This window comes from Parasteatoda tepidariorum, chromosome 7 (genome assembly GCF_043381705.1).
Source record: "Parasteatoda tepidariorum isolate YZ-2023 chromosome 7, CAS_Ptep_4.0, whole genome shotgun sequence".
Taxonomy (NCBI): Eukaryota; Metazoa; Arthropoda; class Arachnida; order Araneae; family Theridiidae; genus Parasteatoda; species Parasteatoda tepidariorum.
The window spans coordinates 17,578,169-17,592,229 of record NC_092210.1 but is presented as its reverse complement, the minus strand read 5'-3'; the positions used below and the strand labels follow the sequence as shown (position 1 = coordinate 17,592,229).

Below are 14,061 nucleotides of genomic sequence, written 5' to 3'. Positions count from 1 at the left end.
AAAAATCTGGATTTTTTCAAGAGCACAATCATTTCTGGGTATATATATTTAATTGACGAATGATTGTGGAGGGTAGTATTAAATATTAAAACCAGTTTGACTGCATGGGGAAACTTTAAGCGTTTTTAATAGTTGCTTTAGGAATCTCTTCTCAGTTTTTTCTAAAAATCATACAGTTTTATAATTTTGTTACAAGTTTTAATAATTTTGATCTCGTCTCTCCCTTTAATGGCTCATCAGGTTTCAATATTTTTTTCTGGCTTAAATATCAAGTTAAACATCCAATGTGTTAATTTTTTGTCAAACATAATAGAAATATGTATTAAGGATTATTATAGGTTAATCGAAATATATATTATTTTTCATATTTCTCTTAATCTAAGAAAATATAATTTTTTTACACCCTAAGAGCTTATTTATCCAACAATAATTCCGTGTAAAAAAATCCTCTTTATATTTTCTAAGGGGGGGGGGGATTTTCATGGTATTTATACAAATACCTGATCTTGCTTAATTCTGGCATGCAAATTTCAAATCTAAAATTAATTTAGCTCTTAAAGCTACAGATTTTTCTTAAATGACATTTTCAGTCTATTTTTTATTGAAATGTACTAGTTTAAAAACGTTATGTATAACAGGGGTTCGTGTAAATGTAGTGACAGACTATTATGGGAGTCAGAGCACATTATCAAGACTAAAATTGCATAGGAACCTATGCTCAGAAATGTCGAGCAAAGGATCGTTTCAGGAGATTGCTTTCTTATTATAACTCGTTCAGAAGCACAGTAAGAAACAGTTCTCATTACGGATGCGCCCCTAGCTGCGTATGATCACACTTCCGTGTATGAGCTCCAATACAGTTTCAAACTTGATATAATTGCACTAACTTCCTTAGAAGTTTGTCGCACTATATATAAAAAACCCTATTATATATAACGTTTTTAAACTTGTACACTTCGATAAAAAATAGACTAAAATGTAATTTGAATAAATAAAACTGAAGCTTGGAGAAAGAAACAGATTGCAGATTTGAAGTCAGTGACGCGAAAATATCCGAGTTTCATTAAAAAATCTGATGCAACAGAAATTGTTTTCCCTCAGTAACCTATTAACTTTTATTATTTAATTCAATATTGGTTAAAAAAGATTTGAGTCGTAAGGTATAAAAATTGTTATCCCATTATGAACTATGTAACTTTAATTTACTCACATTTAATTATTAATTATTTACATTTAATTAAGTGCATACTCAAATGTATCAAGTTTTTTATGTAAATCGGCAGCTTCGGATCTTGTTAATGGTTTTTCATATTTGTTTGAGGAAAAATAATGTAAACAATGTTTAATTTCTTCATAATTTTCCTTTAAGGATTTCACAGCATTGGAACGAGCAGACCATCTGGTGTCACAAACGGGTTTAATAGTCAAGTGTTTGCTCTTACAAAATTTTTGTAATGCATTCCACCTATGTGCAGAATTTGAAAAAAATACCTGAACTAAATTGAAAAAAAATTGTCATCTCCATGAAACTTTCGGTAAAAGCGTTTCCAATTAAATTTAATGAATGATTTGCGCATGGTATAAAATGGACAGAAAAAATATGTTGTTTTATTCTGGATTGGAGTCCCTTATATTTACCTGGCATATTAAACGCATTATCATAACTCTGTCCCAGACAGTTAGTGATGTCTAAATCCATATTATTTAAAAATTCTAAAATAACTTTCTCCAAGTATTCACCAGTATGAGAAAATATAGGTAGAAATCCCAAAAATCTTTTTTTTTATACCACTTGGAAGAACATAGCGAATAATGACGGTCAGCTGATCTACGTGAGATATATCAGGTGTTGAATCAATAATTAGAGAGTAAAATTTGGCTTCTTTTATTTCGTTCGCTATCGTGAGTTGTAAATCTTTCGATATAATAGAAATAAATTCATCACATATTGTAGACGACAAATAGTTTATAATTCCGGTGCCGCAGTTTGCATATTTTTTCATGTGTTCCCGCATAAATGGATCGAAATCGGATAAATATTCCAAAGCACCTTTCTCTTTTCGAGTTTAATTAATTCTAATGGGTTATGAAATACACCGAAGATTTATCTGATTTTCTTAAAATAAAGAAAACTACTCCAATAACCAGGGGCGGATCTACATAAGGGCTCTTTGGGCTGCAGCCCAGGGCCCCGTGGAAACAAAGGGCCCCAGTCCCCACTGAAAACAATAGGTGATATTTTGAATTAAAAAAAATATCTAATATTAAAAAAAATTATATTATGAGGTTGGCAACGCTGAAATCAATCAACCTATGCATGTGCGCGTCTATCGAACGGAACGGGGAATTACCCGTCGCTTGTTTTTGGTCAGTGTATTTTTTCGCGTCTATTACGGGGGACTTAACGCCCGGCGTAATTTAGTTTTTTTTCACCGCACTTCTGTTCTCGTCGTCAATGATAAACTTGTTTAGTTTACTAATAACTGTCTTGAGTACCAGAAACTCTCTGATCCCACTGAAAACTATATTGGTGTTCAGCAAGAGGACGGTAATACCGAGGCGGAAAGAAATTTAGAGAATATTAAGTTTGAGCTTGAGAAATATGTTGACGTTGGCTTGTGGTCAGAATTGCTAAATAATGATTTTATTAATGACATACTCTCACATGAAATGACTGACTTTCAAAATAAATATCCAACATTTTCAAATAGGTATTTCATTAAGAAAATGAAAAATGGTCAATCACTGGAAAAATTTTGATTATGTTATTCAACCACGGTTGGTACTGTTTATTGTTTGACTTGCAAACTTTTTTCTAAAATCCTTTCTCAATACATAACCAGATTTTCTGATAGGAAACACATAGGAGCTTGTTTAGAAAATCATGAAAATTCTAATGAATATAAGAAATCAATGTTAGTGTGGTTGACACGTGAAGGCAACAAGTTAATTGTATCATTAAAAGACTTCGTGAGCAACATAAGGCACCAATCAGATATGAAGCTATAGGATTACGAAGAGAAAGCTAAAAAATTAAGTACTAGTGTGGGAATAGACTGCAATGACATAAACAAGAGACGCATTACTCCAAAATTTTCAGATAAGTCTACAGATAAATTCTCAGTACACGGCGCAGAAGAATTAAAAAGGGACAAGCTAAACGTTGCGTTGGATAAGCTGATTATGGATTTAAACAAAAGGAGCCAAGTCTATGAGATGTATAGCAAGAAATTCCAATTTTTAATGGATTTGCAAGACAAAAATATGGAAAACATAGATCTGGAAAGTGTACGTAATACTCGTATTGTTGATTATTATCCAGATGACGTAGACGATCATTTAGTGAATGAGTGCATTCAGTTAAAATCTTATTTACTTCAGTCTAAGTTAGAGTCTTACACCTCTTGCAGTGAAATTTTTATGCTAATTTATGAAAAGAAATTTGAGGACGTTTTCCCAAATTGCTAGACTATCTTAAGGATTTTTTTTAAGTTTGCCAATCACTAGCTGTGAAGCTGAGCACTCTTTCTCCAGGATGTCATATATAGAAAACAAATATAGGACAACAATGTCGAACCATCGACTAAATCATTTATCAGTTCTTTCCATAAATTGTGATTTAACGAAGAACTTACAATGTGATGAGCAAATAAAGAATTTGCAGCACAAAAATGCAGAAAGGTTGCTTTATAATTTATATAACATAACTACACATAACCTGTCAATTTCTTTTGCAATAATGCTGTACAGTTGCTGCTTGTATAGACAAATAAAAATAAATAAAATTATTTTATTGTCTTATTTTTTTCTATACACTTATCTACATCACTATAGAAAACAGTTTTTTGACAAAATGGCTATTAGGGCCTCAAAGTAGTTTCAGCCCAGGGCCCCACAAATTCACGATCCGCCCATGCCAATAACCAGTCCAAGGGGTTAAGTGACAACAGAAGAATATATTATCACATTAAATATACAGGACAAAAGGCTGCTACAACTACAACTACATTCCAAAGGCGTAGATGTCTCTTTTTAACAAGAATCTTTAACAGTTAACAATGCCATCTAGTGGTGGTTCATCAAGTATTTTTCTACAGCACCTATATAACTAGCATTATTTTCACTAAAAAAACACTTTATTTTTATCACGAAACGCTAAAGAGTATGAAGAAATAAATTTGATTGTCGCTACCACACGTTTAAGTACTTCCCTCCAATATTTTTTTCACTTATAATTTGTTTTTCCAATTCAGTGTCAATGTGACCGGTAATTTTAGATCTTGTTATAATATTTAAAGTAGAGTTAATGTGGTCACAGGAGTTTTCATGCTCTGACAATTGTTTTTGAACATTTTTCCTATCATTCGTCCAAGCATCGCGCTGTTTGCTTGGAAAGTAATTTACAGACGTAACAGTACAATAAGTTGTTGGTTTCAGTATAAGCCAACCAATCTCTTTTAACTTTTTCCCCACTATTAATTGCTCTGAAGAAGGAGGCAATAGTTAATTTTCTTGTGATTTGTTTTGACCCTTCGTTGCATCGAATAAAAGATGATTCCAACTATCCATTTATTGATTTTGGTGGATTTTTTATATAATACAATTGCATGGCGTCTGTTAAGTATTCTGGCCTTGGCCACCAGAATTATTGTTTGCCAAGATTCTGGCCATAATGCAATATCGTTTACAAAACTCTTAGTTTCATCATTATGCTGGTCTTCTTGCAGAATAGTTTCGGACACAAATGATGTTTCTGGAGTTTGAGCAGGTGAAATTTGTGAAAATGATGACGATTGTTGTAATTGTTCTCCATCTACAGTTAAAAATTTGTCCAACGATATTTTCATTTGTTTTGCCACTTTATCTCGATCTGCTTTTCGTTTTTTTTTTTTTTCACTTCCACTTAAATGTTTATAGGAACTCATTTTAAAGACCACGTATTAAAAAGAAAGAAGAAAATGATCTTCAATTAATTTTATTTTTACTCAATATCACAATCACAAACAAAATCACAATTTGTGGTATTTTATATTATATATTATTTTAATTAAGTACTGTAATACTTTTATAAAAACTTACATTTTTATTTTAGGAATTCCAGAAAGTGTTAACTATGAATCCAAAACAGTTTATTTGCAATCAAGTCTAGGTACTTAAGTCATAATTGCACAATTTTCAATCACAACTCACATAAAATGCAATTTGTTCAGGAGACACTGATTTTAAATAGCTACGTTTGACTTTTTGAACCCGTGCGCAGTAAAGGCTCGATAGGCGAGAGGCTCGATCGTGTTTACACACATCGACACTCGCGGGCGTAGATGCATATAAGCACGGGAACACTTGTCGACTTTATCAATCAACGATTCGACATAATTTGAATACGTTTCAGCAATAATTATGAATATCACGTTTGTCTGTTAAATAAAAATAAAAATTTATTATAAAAATTAAAAACCTAATTTTCGGGCCCCAAAAATTACGGGTCCTAGGCACGTGCCTAGTTTGCCTAGGCCTTTGTCCGCCCATGCTGACGACTCGAAATCATATAGCAATGAGGGGTCGGGAATGCTCTCCTGAGGCGGTAATGTACACAGAAGCACCATAAAGGAAAGAGATCGTAAGTGAAAAATCGTTTTAATAATACATTGAAATAAGCATAAGGTACATGGGTCAAAGTAAGTGTTGGAAGTTTCTGCCACCGGCTACAATGCACACCTCACATCTCCGGCGCATGGACATCCGAACATTCAGCGATACTCCAAGCATATCTCGAATTTCTCCGGCAGCTAATGCAATTCTTCCAACCAGCTCCTCAGCATTGTCAACAGGGGTGCCATAAGCCAGCGTTTTCATGTGACCCCAGAAATAAAAAGCAAGACATGATAGGTCGGGTGACCGAAGAGGCCAACGCACTGGAAAGCAACGCCATCTACCGTCTCTGGAAAGCATTTCCTACCCCGCATTGCTATATGATTTCAAGTCGTCAGGATACACTCTACCCCTACTAGGAGTTCTGAAACGTTTAACTGAGACACCCTGTATTTATTGAAAAATTAAGTACATAAGATAGGTTTATATATGGAATAGCAGATCCGGAGAACGACAGCTACGGCTTATCTGGCGCATACGCACTCTTTTGCTGAAATTTTTCGTGACCATTTTGCATAAATTCCGTTGATGCAGCTTTGAATTTTCTTATTGACATATACATTTGACTCTTTGAATAACTCCATGGAAAGAAATCAAATAGTATTAAATCACACAATTTTAGGGGACCAATTCTGATCACTGAAACACGACCAGGAAATAGGTCATGCGGTAGATTGTTTTATGGACTTTATCAATGAAAACGCGTTCTTCTTAGTCGTAATGTTGCATTTTAATAACCCTTCACTGTCAACTGTTTTTCTTTTTTCGGTTGTCAGCACTAAATAATTAATTTTCTATTTAATTTAAATCGTGCATAAATTCCGAAACAGCTTTTATTTATAATGTTTTTCTTTTTGACAAATATATTAATTTATTTCAATAGAATTATTTATTACAAATATATTAATTATTACAACTACATTAATCAATTTAGACAGTGACTCATTGGATAGAACGCTCGCCTCTCAATAAGGTGACCCAAATTCGAATCCAAGCGATAGCTGGTCAATGCGAATTCTGCTCTCGGCTCACTCTGACCACAGTGTTGACGTAAAAAATTCTCAGTTATAGACAGATCATGGGTTAGAATCTCTTTACCATGGGGCAAACCGTGAGAAATTTTCGAGGTTTCCTCTCGATGTAACGCATGGACGAGTTAGTTGCATCAAAAACTCCAACACGAAGCCTAGTTTGTTCCAATATAGGAGTTCTCTTGTCATCTGGGGTGGATTCAAAATTACAAGGCAATGGAGTAGAACATTAATAATCGTCAATGCAGAATCGGGCTGTTCAACGCCGGTTTTAAAATAAAATAAAATATATCTAAATAAAATGGTAAATATACATGAAAACTATTTTTTACGTGGAGTTACCTTCGGACAAACAAGTTTCTAATTTTTTCCTTGTTATTAATTTTACATTTATAAATTTCATCACATCTTTGGAACTATTAAAGCAAATTAAAAACCTTACCAATTCAATTACAATACTCAATTATTCAAAGATAAATATGCATTTGTTTAAAAAATAACTATGCATTTCAAATATGTTATATTTTTTCGGGGAAAGAAATGACATAAATTAACAGTATTAAAGAGCAAAGTGTACTTTTCTAACAGATGAAACAGCTTTACATATTAATAACCTCCTTACAGGACTATGTATACAAATCGATTTTTATTATGTATAGAAAAACCACGCCCTCCTAAGTGAAGAACTAAAACCTTGTACCATTTTACCATGAAACAATAAATCCTCCGTCCACTTAGCTATTTAAAGTTGCAAGAATTAGCTTGCGCTTGAATTAATTCCTGAAACGTTTTGGCTTTAAAGTTCAAGGTTGAAAGTTTTTTGAGACACCTCTTATTATTTCAGCTAGGAAATCAGATTAGGTAAGTGTAATGAAAAAGACAGTTATAAATAATTGTCAAATTGGGTGTTCATATTTTTGTCTAAGGTAAATTAGGTAATACATCATTTTAGATGACAGATTCTTCTGACTAAAATTATAAAAGTTTTGCTTTTAGGTGGACACAAAATATATATTCATTTCGGGGTTTGCTCTAGATATAATACACTTTATATATTATAAAATCTAAAAAAGTTAATACATACTCATGAAAAGTATCAAACAAAAGCGGAATTTATTTTCATTAGATAGTTGTGAAATGAAACAATATTTAAAAGGAAGAAAAAATATTAGAAGGTGTTTAACAAAGTTGAAAGCTTCGAAAGAATTTTGAAAGTCAACAAAATTTTAATCCTTTGACACAGAATTTTAATGAAACATATTTTTTATAATTTTTTCATTATTTTGTATTAATTTGGTCAAAATAAGTGAAAAATAAAATATTTAGTATTTTAATAGTTTATGGTTATGAAATATCAAGAATTTTTTGCGTTAAAGGTAAAATCTTCCCGACACGGCTCACTATCAAACAATAAATTTTCAAATTCGCACTTATTAGCAGTTGTTTAGATCTAAGCGAAACAGTTATTCATCATTGAAATTTTTTTTTTAATATGAATGAAATTTGTTTTTCTAAACTATTTTTCGTCGGATTTTAAATTTTAGTACAAATATAATTCCGATGATCTAACAGATTTTGTTAGTAAGTATTAGACTGTTTTCTATTATTGAAAAATTCCAAAGTATATTTTTGCTTGCAGAGTGTCAGAAAACCCTGAAAGAGTTTAACAAGTTTAAAAACCAAAGTGCAATAAAGGTTAACATTCTTAAAGGATTTTGGAAGTTAATTTAAAAACCTTGAAGCCCAGAGATTGAATAAACTTGAAACTTTTAGAGAAATTTCAGAAGTTAACAAATCAAAAAAAAAAAAAAAACTATGAAGGTATTTAGAAGCATTAAAAATTTTTAAAATATTTATTGAAAGAAGTTTTGGAACAGGGGTGCGTGCAACTCAGATCTGGAGGGAAAAAAATTCCCTGTGTTTTCCCTGTACGACAGAATATATTAAGAGGAAAAACACGTTCACTGTTCACTGTACTCTTGTATGAACAATATTAGACTAACTATAGTTATAATAGCTGAAAAAACTTAAGAGAAAAAAGGAACAGCTGAACATGATTAAAACAAATAATGCTATAGTAAATGAACTAGTTTAATATAGCTGAAATATCATCCTTAAATATACCATAGACTGCACTTCGAGTGGTTATCATTTTTAAAAAGACGAAAATAAAAAACGAAATTCCCTGCATTTTATTGTTGTTTTAGATGATTTTTAAATTCCCTATATTTTCCAGGTTTTCCCTATTCTCCCTGTGGAGTGATCAACCTGTGGAAGTAAGTTAAAATATCTGAAAGAGTTCAGCAAAGTTATAAATTTTTACTGTCAATATACATTTTGGGAGAATCCTGAAGAAGTTAAAAACTTTAAAGGAAATTTATCTGCATGTTTGAATACTCAATAATGAATATAATCAAATATTTAGAACCCTTGTAAAGAAAAAATGGAGAATTAAAAATATAAATATTACGGATCAAAACTTAATAATTAAGTGATAAAAAATAAAAATATTTTCAAACTTTGCCAATAACAGTTAAGATCAGTAGAGCGAAGACAAAATTCAAACCCTCTAAAATAAGTTTATTTCAAGAGCACGGTAAAGGCGGTTTTAGTGAAAAGTGGCAATTAGAACACAAACTCGCACCGAATACTATCAGGTCAAAATATACAATCAGGTCAAAATATATAATATACTATCAGGTCAAAAGTATCCGGACATCCACCTAAATTATAATTCAGAGGCAATAACATTTGGAACCGTAACCTTGTAAAATATATCACTACAAACTTGTCTTCATGGAGGATTTTACAGACTTAAACTGATCAGTTTTAGCATGAAGTGGGACACCCCAAAAATTTACTTTTGTCAATTCGATGGCAATTTGATTCTATTACAAGTTTGGCTAACACTGCGGTCGGCTAGCACTGTGGATATTTTATTTTATAACCGTCAATGAACAGCCGACCCAATTTTTGGGTTTACGCCTACTAATGTTCAACTCCGTACCCTTGAAATTTTGAACCCAATCCAGAAGACAAGGGAACTCCTGGATCAAGTATTGGGAGAAATTTTCTTTCGTGGAGGACTTTTTGATGGAACTAACCCGCATTTGCTTTACACGGTGTGGAAAACCACGAAAATCTCCCACGGTTAGCCTGACCGCAACGGGACTTTAACCCATGATCCGTCTACCACTGGGGATATATTGTGTCAACACTATGGTCGATGCGAGCTGGGTGCGGAATTCGAATCCCAACCATTACTTGAATCGAATCAGCGGGTCACCTCGTTGGAAGGCTAGCGCTCTATCCCCTGAACCACCACGGCTCACCGGGGGTATTTCGCATACGCATTGTTGCCTTACGAATATATCGCCTGGTTGGTAAGGCGTTGGGTCCGTGTCCGAGGGATCGTAAGTTCGATCCCCACCGGCTAAAGTCTCCCCGTGTAGTAATTGGTGACTTGTGCACGTTAAATCTGTCGGGTCACAAAGTCCTCCATGTTACAATTATTAAAAAATATCATACTTCGGGGGATACTGAACTGGAGATTGATCGTTCTCTGGTTCAGGTCAAAATTACGATTTGTGGATGAATGAATGTCTGAATGGGTCAGCCTTTTAAACGGGCAATGGCATGTGTGTGGCTCAAGTCATATTCTTGTATTTAGATGGCGCCACTGAAAAACAAGAAACGCACCCTCTGCTTTAAATTCGCTTGGTTTCACCAAGTAGCCTTGCTAGTAATGGCAAGTCACATTAGAAACAGCAACAATCCAATTTCCAACCAATCAGCGTAACTTGTACGTACTGCTATGCGTTATTGTTATCTTTAGTTTTAAAAATAAAGTCTTATTTACAAAAATAAGTGTTATTTATGTAAATAAGCTTTATTGGAAGTCATGAACAAGCCATGAAAATAAAGGTTTATAGAAATGGAAATAATGGTTTTTTATCAAAATACATTTTTGCATGTTTTAAAAGACAAAATAAAATTAAACGCCCTTAAAAATAAACAAAAGAGAACAAAAATTATTTTCCTATTTTTATTTTTACATCTAGTTCTAAAAATATTTTTAGAATTCAGGTTACGAAAGATAGATAAAACAAAACCTGTATAAATTTTTAATGAAATTATTCTATTACCTCCGCGCTACGACGAAATAAAATATTAGGATATATTTTTGGCAATTTGGAAAAATGAAATGAACTTTATGACATCAAAAGATAAAAACTTTTTTTCCGAAGAGTGAGAACAAACTGCCAACGGATTTTCTAAAACCAGACACAAGATTTTGAAAACTCCAAGTAATAGCGAAGCCATTAAAATAGTTATATTCTTTACAGTGTAAAGAAATATTTTACGAGACCAAAAAAAGCTATTACATTCCGTTCTTTGCAAGGTGCAGATAAATTTGGCAAGATATTGTGAACTCAATTTAGTCAATGTGAGGAATTTGGAACATTTGAAAAGAATTCTAAAAAAAAAAATCATTACTAGAAAGAAAAAAAAATCAATAAAACTGCCCATTTAGTTTACTTGAATGACGATTGTGCCAAATTATTTTTTACATGAACTTTAGAAAAAGTTTTGTTTGCATCAGAAACTTTAGGGGGGGGGGAATAAATAAAGCTCTTTAAAGAACTTGAAGACTGACTGAATTTCTTTTAAAAAGTCAAAATGTTTAAAAATGAAGATTGACATTTTTTAAAACTTTATAAATGGCTTCAGAAAGAAAACAAAAAAATCTTTACTTCTGCATTTTGCTAGGTGTTTAAACCATCTTTAGAAAAAAGTTACTGATGTAAAACGTTTGGCTGTAAAATGGCTATACATACCTGTACTAGAAATTTTGTAGTAGCAATGTCATGCATTTTCTGGAATTTATTTTTATTAAGAACATCTAGACATTTTCTTGCATTAATTATTGAATAAAAATCCAATTAGGATATTTAAATTAAACGTTTATCTGCTTTTCAATAGGGACTATGTGTTGTTATTTTGAAAGAAAAATGTGTTACTATTTATACTAAGCCTAAAAGCACTCCGTTGTGGGCATGGAGGTTAAGCCTCCACTGTTTCCTAACCAATGGCAATGTGGTAAGCATTACGTATATTTATTCTGATTACAACCGTATAAAATAGGGAAGAGAGGAGATAAAAATAATAATAAAAAGAACATCAAAGAACCAAGTTTTTTTTTGTTTTTTTTTACTATCTCAATATAAAAGCTTTGACACCTATACTTCGATCCAATAGAAGTATTACAACTAGAGAAGACGATTACTGAAACACAGATACAAAATCTGTGTAAGTATAATTTTAAAAAGATGTAGAACATTTTGTTAGTTGATATGAACTATTCGCTTTTAACCTTTCACGTCTTCCCAACTTATGGCTCTATTTGTTTCAGATTTTCGTTGTCCATGCTCGAAAAGAATTTTCATACAGAAATTTCTAAACATGTACTTTTACGCTTTCATGTTTATGGCAGCTCACACGCTTGATATTTCAATTCCTTATTGCGAAATTATTCCTTTGAAAAAAAAAAAAAAATATATNTATGTGATAAGATAAGTGTTACAAGTATCTACATTTTAAAAAAAAATTATATTATCATCGATTTAGTTGTCATAAGTTATCAATTAAAAATATGCAAAATTTTCACAAAATTCTGTTTTTCATATTCTGTACTATTTGAAGTCGCTTTTCATTCAAATTTCGTAAACACGACTTCTTCCTCACAGAACTCATTAAAAATATTTTTAGATAGAAAATTTTTCAATTAACACGGGGGAGAAAGGAAATTAATTTTTTTTTGTCGATTAATTTTCTTTTTTTTACTCTTTCAACTTTAAATTTACAATTGCAAAGTTTTTAATTAACTTAACTTTATATTATACTTTTTCCTGCTAATAGCGTCGATGAAAAAAAAATTTTAAAAAAAGTAGCAAGTTAGTTTTAGAGTTAGAAGCTACTTATGACTTTCAAACAAATTTTTTACTATGTGGAAGCAAACACAACTGAAATAATTATATTTGCTTCATTAATCTTTCATGTTTGATTTGGTCGTGGAATATCTGTTAAATGACTTTAAAATGTTTCTAAACCTAAACAGAAAGCTGTCATAATTTATTTTTTCTAAAGTTCTAAGGACAAAGAAAATTAATGAAATAGGATAAGTTTTTTAATTAACATTCCATAACACAAATCTTTTATTTGTCTGCTTTCCTACAAACTAATACTTTATTATTAAAAACAATGAAAACAAAGTGCTTTTGACTTAAATATTTTTTAATTATAAACTGTCTCGTGAAAATATTTAAGAAAATAATAATTAGATTAGAAATTCATTAATCCTTTTTTATGACGCAAATCTTTTGCTAGACTATGCTAAAATTAACAGAAGTATGTTAGCTTAAAATATTCATTTGCATGATTGTTTTAGTGTATTTTTATTTTAACGTAAAAGATAGTACCGCATTAAATTTTAATTTAAAATGTAAAAAACTAAAAACTGTTTGGAAAGGTTTGAGTAATTTATTTTTGTTATTCATACATTAAAAGGTCTTGCATATAGTTTTATTTTATTTTATAACCGTCGTTGAACAGCCGACCCAATTTTTGAGTTTACGACTACTAATGTTCAACTCCGTAGTCTTGTAATTTTGAACCCAATCCAGAAGACAAGGGAACTCCTGCATTTAGTATTGGGAGAAATTTGCGTTCGTGGAGGACTTTTTTGATGGAACTAACCCGCATTTGCGTTACATGGAGAGTAAGACCACGAGAACCTCCCACGGTTAGCGTGACGGCAAAGGGATTGCAACCCATGATCCGTCGACCACTGAGGATATTTCACGTCAGCACTGTGGTCGGTGCAAGCCGGATGCGGAATTCGTATCAACTAGCCATCGCTGTGATTCGAACCCGGTTCACCTCACTGGAAGGCGAATGCTCTATCCCCTGAGCCATCGCGGCTCTGCATATAGTTTATAAGAATAAATTATAAAAATAATTTAAGAAATTCAAAAGTATTAGATTATAATTTGATTTGATTGTTAACATCGCGCTAGAACTACACCAATGAATTACGGGAGTTGGACATTGGGACATAAATCAATAATTTAGACTGAAAAAAATAGCTGAAATAAATATTTATGTACCTAATTTAAATATATTTACAGTAAACTGGCTATGAAATGCGGAGGGCAACATAATTTACCGATGTATTGTATAAAAATAGCGACTACAGTTAGGCAAAATTGTAGAAAAAAATGAGACCTAACTTACATCTTTTTTATAAATATTTATAGCAATTGAATATATAAAAATTGAGCATGGATTCTCATTAAATGTACAGTGTACCAAATATATA

The 14,061-nt window shown here is 31.9% G+C and overlaps 1 protein-coding gene across 1 annotated transcript in view; it reads right to left on the bottom strand.

The window, feature by feature from the left end:
* LOC107449740 (uncharacterized) overlaps positions 1-14,061 on the bottom strand; it is a 41,228-nt gene that overhangs the window by 15,322 nt on the left and 11,845 nt on the right. The gene's annotated exons all lie outside the window — the stretch shown is intronic.